Source organism: Puma concolor, chromosome E1 (assembly GCF_028749965.1).
Source record: "Puma concolor isolate L17-30 chromosome E1, mPumCon1.1.hap2, whole genome shotgun sequence".
Lineage (NCBI taxonomy): Eukaryota > Metazoa > Chordata > Mammalia > Carnivora > Felidae > Puma > Puma concolor.
The window spans coordinates 38,356,549-38,362,220 of NC_141680.1; the positions used below are offsets into that span (position 1 = coordinate 38,356,549).

The 5,672-nt window shown below is 48.6% G+C and overlaps 1 pseudogene; it reads right to left on the reverse strand.

The window, feature by feature from the left end:
• Positions 1-4,656: 4,656 nt before the first annotated feature.
• On the reverse strand, positions 4,657-5,085 carry LOC112854047 (phosphatidylinositol N-acetylglucosaminyltransferase subunit P pseudogene; annotated as a pseudogene).
• Positions 5,086-5,672: the final 587 nt, after the last annotated feature.

Consider the following 5,672-nt stretch of genomic DNA (forward strand, 5'->3'; position numbering starts at 1 on the left):
TCAAGGAGGGAGCTTGACCAGAGTGGGGAGGCTGCTGAGAGGTGAGGGCTGGTCATTGCTGTGGGACTCGGGCCGGGTGATTGAAATTCTCGGAGTTGCGGGGCGCCTGGCTGGCTCGGTCGGTGGAGTATGTGACTCTTGATCTCAGGGTTGTGAGTGCGAGCCCCGCGTGGGGTGTTGAGATTACTTAAAAATGAAATCTTAAAAAAAAAAAAAACCATCTGAGTTGCATGGGCCAACAGTATTGGAACTGGATGGCTCCGTTTTGCAATCCACCTCGGAGTTCATGGTATGTGTTGTATGAATATGGTAGGAAGAGAGAAACCATGGCAAACCCAGGGCAGCCTGGAAATGCTCTGCGTATTTTCACATGCAGATCCATCTTACCTCCTTTTTTTTTTTTTTTTAATTTTTTTAAATGTTTATTTATTATTGAGAGACAGAGAGACACAGAGCATGAGGAGGGGAGGGGCTGAGAGATGGAGAGACACAGAATCTGAAGCAGGCTCCAGGCTCCGAGCTGTCAGCACAGACCCCGACGCGGGGCTCGAACTCACAAACCGTGAGATTATGACCTGAGCCAAAGTCAGACGCTTAACCGACTGAGCCACCCAGGTGCCCCATCCTTTTTTTTTTTTTAATGTTTATTTATTTTGAGAGAGAGAGAGAGAGAGAGAGACAGAGTGCGAGCAGGGGAGGAGCAGAGAGAGAGGGAGACACAGAATCCAAAGCAGGTTCCAGGCTCTGAGCTGTCATCATAGAGCCCGGCACGGGGCTCGAACTCACAAACTGTGAGATCATGGCCTGGGCCCAAGTTGGCCGCTTAACCGACTGAGCCACCCAGGCGCCCCCACCTTTACCTACCTTGCACAGTGGAATTCCCTTGCCAAGGGTGAAGGAAAAGGAGGGGCCCCAGAAAGCAGGAGCTCTCATCAGCATTGGCATGAGCGGCAGTCAGCCAGATACCTGATTCTCCATTGTTCTGCCAGGAACTTTAGAGATGTGAGCGGATTCCTTTTCTCACGTAGTAGGCTGCAGACGGAGGAGGGTTTTTTATAGGAAATATTACATGCATTCATTCATTCCACCAACATTTATTGGGTGCTTACAATGTATAGAAATTATTCTATTCATTATTCATTCATTCGCTTACAGTCGTATATTGAACACCTGCTGTATATGTGTGGCACCATGCTACATGCTTAGGGGACAGAAACAAAACACAGCCCTTTTCTCAAGAGTTCATGGTGGGGGAGGGGCAACCATTTCTTAAATTCCTACCATGTACCGAGCCTCAAGCCAAGAGCTTTATGCACATGGTTTTTGCAATACTCAAACTAAAGGCCCCAACAGTTTAAGCCAATCAGATAGCAGTTAAATTTAAAATAGAAAAATGTAAAATAGAATTACCCTGTGAAGCAACAATTCCACTTGTGGGTATATACCCAAGAGAACTGAAAAGCACGCCCTTGTGCACGGCAGCATTATTAAAGGTGCAGGCAACTTAGGTGCACATCAACAGATCAAATGAATAAACAAAATGTGGTGTGTGCATCCACGGAGTCTCACTCAGCCTTAAAAAGGAAATTCTGCATTTCCCGTGCTACAACTCCGATGAACCTTAAGGACATGATGCTAAGTGAAATAAGCCAGTCACAAAAAGACCAATTCTGTGCGGTTGCCCTTATGTGAGATACCCAAAGTCATCGAGTTCATAAGAGACGGAAGTGGAATGATGGCTGCCGGGGGTTGGGAGGAGGGCAGAGTGGGGGTCGGTGGTTTCATGGGTATAGAGTTTCGGTTTTTCAAGATGAAAAGAGTCCCAGAGATTGGCTGCACAGCAACGTGAATGTACTGACCTGCACCCTTAAAAATGACGGTGAATTTTGTTATGCACATTTTACCGCAGTTAAAAATAATTTTTGAAGTTTAACCCATATACCCTAGGTCTGATTCTAAGGTCCCACTCTTTTCCACCGCAAAAACAACTATCAGGTAGGAGGGAAAGGAATGCATCATTCGAAGAGTCCAGACGAGGAATAATTTATTAGCATGTCGATCTTTGCATCCAAAGATAACAGCCTTACTATTCTGGAGGGCGCATTTGGGGCCAGAAAGACAAGTACTAGCCACGAGCCCCACTCCGAGTCAAGATTTAAGATCTTTTTTTTTTTTAATTCTTTTTTAATGTTTATTCAGTTTTGAGAAAGAGAGAGAGAGAGAGCACGGGGGGCAGGGGCAGGAGGGAAGGAGAGAGAGGGAGACACAGAATCCGAAGCAGGCTCCAGGCTCCCCACTGTCAGCACAGAGCCTGACGCGGGTCTTGAACTCACGGACCGTGAGATCATGACCTGAGCCGAAGTCGGACGCTTAACCGACTGAGCCACTGAGGCACCCCAAGATTTAACAACAATTAGAGTCTGATGCAGTTAAAGATGCAGACTTCCCTAGGTCTTTCTTCAGGAAGATCTCTGCCCCAGTCTTCCATTTCACCCAACCCCTTTCTGCCGGCTCATGCTGCTTTGCGGGGGCTCAGGGCTGAGACCAGAGGTCACTCCGGGGGGGTGGGGGGGGGGAACCAAGTATTCCGGAGGCAGAGTCGTGGGAGCGGTCAGCTGGCAAACCCGGGAAGCAGGCGAGGTTTGGCTTTCAGGCCTTGGGCTCTCCTTGTCTGCAGCTGGCGCAGGGCTGAGTCTGGAGCCTGGAGATCTAGCTTCTGCTACTGACTTGCCATGAGACGCCGGGAAAGATGGTCTCCTTCTCTGGGCCTTGGTTTCCCCAGCTGCGGCATGAAGGGTTTGTTCTAACATGAGTTCTAAGGCTCCTCCTCTGGCCTTGGCCTTGCAGGAGATTTGAACCTTTGGACCCCTTGACTCTATCGGTCCTCCTTCTCTCTCACACCTTCTGTTTCAGCAAAACTGTTCTGCACTTGATCTTAGCCGAAAGGCCGAGAAGCGATCAGCAAAACTGTTCTGGACAGGCTCTGATAAATCCATCAGTGCAGAGACACATTTTCTCCCAAGGGTATTTGCATTTCTGTTGGCATCCAGATGAGAGAGACTGAGGCTCTAACTTGGGCTCTCTTTTGATTGGAAGGAGCAGGGCAGACATGGTGGGGTGGAGGGATTCACCCCAAGCTGCCAACTGGCAAAGCAGGGCCTGGCCCAGGGCTCAGTCCTTGGGTGCAGATCTTGGCCCACCTCTCCCAGTATGGCACAGACGTGAACCCACCATGGCGCCTCTTCTTCTGCCAGGGACTCTGCACGGGTGCTGGCAGCCCCCCTGTCCCCGGAGAAGTGAGTTCCAGCTCAGATACCGATGAGGTCATCGAGATCCCCCGGTCTGAGCTGGAATTTGGCAGGACGGCTCATGGGGCAGCTGTTTGCGGTTTCTCTTCTCCTCTGAAGGAAAGTCTGAGCAGATGATCTCCTAGGTGCTGCCTGTTTCCATGTGAGGGAGAAGCAGGATGTGGCTCCAGATCAGTGGAACGGGAGGGGGGTTGGCAAGGAGAGTCTGGGGCGACACGTAAGCGACATATTTTGTGAGATGAAAGATCCCAGCTTCTTTCAGTAACTTCTTCAACTCTGCTTTTGTTCTTGGGAAACCTCATTTCGTCCCCTAATATTTATTCATGAGGACTTTGTGTTTTTGGAGACTTTGAGGAGCAGCTGCTTTGGGTCTGAGGGAATTCACTCCACTGCGAAGACAGCTTTTCATCTACTCAATGCAGCCAGGCTCCTCATCAAGAAACATCAGCTCCTTGGGGTGCTGGGGCCTCCAACTCCAGGAGGATTAATGTGCAGTTGTGGAGGGCTCCCGACATGCTCTGCTCTTGGCCAGCCGGGCCCTGGGTCCTGGGGACAGGGCAGGGGCGGCTTCGGGGACACAGAGGAGGCCACGTGATAGGACAGACATCCCTGCCTGGGGACCTCACAGAGCCTCTTAGGCCAGCAAAGCACTATAGCGGAGGCTCCAAGAGCTGGGAGTTCCAGACAGTTTCGTCTTTCAGAGGCTTGTGTCTTGAAGGAGAAACCAGAGACTTCTACCCACCAGAACACAAATGCAACGTGACATGCAAACAAATGCCCGGTGGGGAGGGCCGGGCTGGTTCAGTCACGCAGAGGGGAGCTAGGACTAGAAAAAGACTTGCACAGGGTGGTTTTGACTGGGGGAGTCAGGAATTCTAGAATGTCAACCTTGGGAGGGACTTTAAGTTCTGGTCTAACCCTCTTAATTTCCAGATGGAAAAATTGTGGGAAATGACACATCTAAAGTCTGCATTGAAGATGAAATTCAAACATACATTTTCTGGCCCTGGCCCAGTGCACTTTCCTCTACAGTTGATCTGTAAATGTCTGTTTTTTTCCAACATTTTAGGGCTTCATGTGTCACTAACCCTATGACTTCCCAGCTAGCTCCTTCTCTAGCCTTTTTTGTTCTGAGCTCCCACTCATCCTTCCCCTTAAACAGTTCACTGCTTGCTTTCTTTCCCTTTTTACTGGTAATGCAGGATTTTATTTATTCTGTCCATTAATAACTACATTCGAGAACATTTATAATATTAATGGAACTTAATCTAAGAGAAGTTCAACTTACTTTTTCTTATGTTCCGGTATCGATAGTCAAAATGATGGTCAAAATTATTACGTCAAAAACTTATGATAGGCGCTTGGGGTTAGTATATACAATTTCTTTTTTGGCATAAAGTTCTTGGGCTGCAAGAAAGAACATTTGGTTTGTTTCACTCGTAGGAATGTCTCTTAGTGCTGGGATGGCCTCTTTTTGGAATTTCTTCTGCTGTTGATTTTTTAGCATAGTTATCTGTGATTGTATGAATGGAATTGAGTGGAGAGGACTCATCATGTTTATTCCAAATAAGGGTACATAATTGATTACTAGACTAATGAGGAGGTAGGCAGGCAAGGCCTCTGCCCAATGTTGTTGGGGCCCAGAGGTACAGCCTAAGGAGTTTAGCCAAGATTCAAGAATAAAGTCAAATTGGGAGCTTAAGAAAAGAGCAAAGCCATTAGTCACTCTTTCTGGCAATGGTGAGGGTGAATTTTCCACCATTTTCCCTGTGGCTTAGACGATCTTGGTCCTTGAAGTGCCCGCTCAGGCCCCTCCCAACAACTCAGCTACGTCAGCACACTGCTGTCTTTTTTTAATGCCTGCCTGCGTAACTCAGCTCTGTCACAAGCCTCTGTAACTCAGCTCTGTCACAAGCCTCTGTAATGCTCGTGGGTGCTAAATGTAATGCTCCAAGTTGCATGTGAATGGGACAGTCCTGGCAGGAGGCATTGACCTTCTATAAGATGTAGGGAAATCGGGACAGTACTGAGTTCTTCCCGAGGCTCTGGACCGGTGCCTCTAATGTCCACTGTCAGCCCTTCAACCCGACATCCAGTGCCATACTCCAGGGCTTTTACCTGGCCCCACTACCTGGTTACCTTCTCTCCACCTTCCACCCCACCTTCCACCCCCACCTCATTCCAGGACCGGAAGCTTTTTGTTTTCGTTTTAGTAATCTCTACCTCCAACGTGGGGCCAGAACTCACCACCTTAAGATCAAGAGTCGTATGTTCTACTGGCTGAGCCAGGAGGTGCCCCAAGGACAGGGACTAGACAGGGACTTTTTTTTTTAATGTTTTTGAGAGAGAGAGACAGAGATAGAG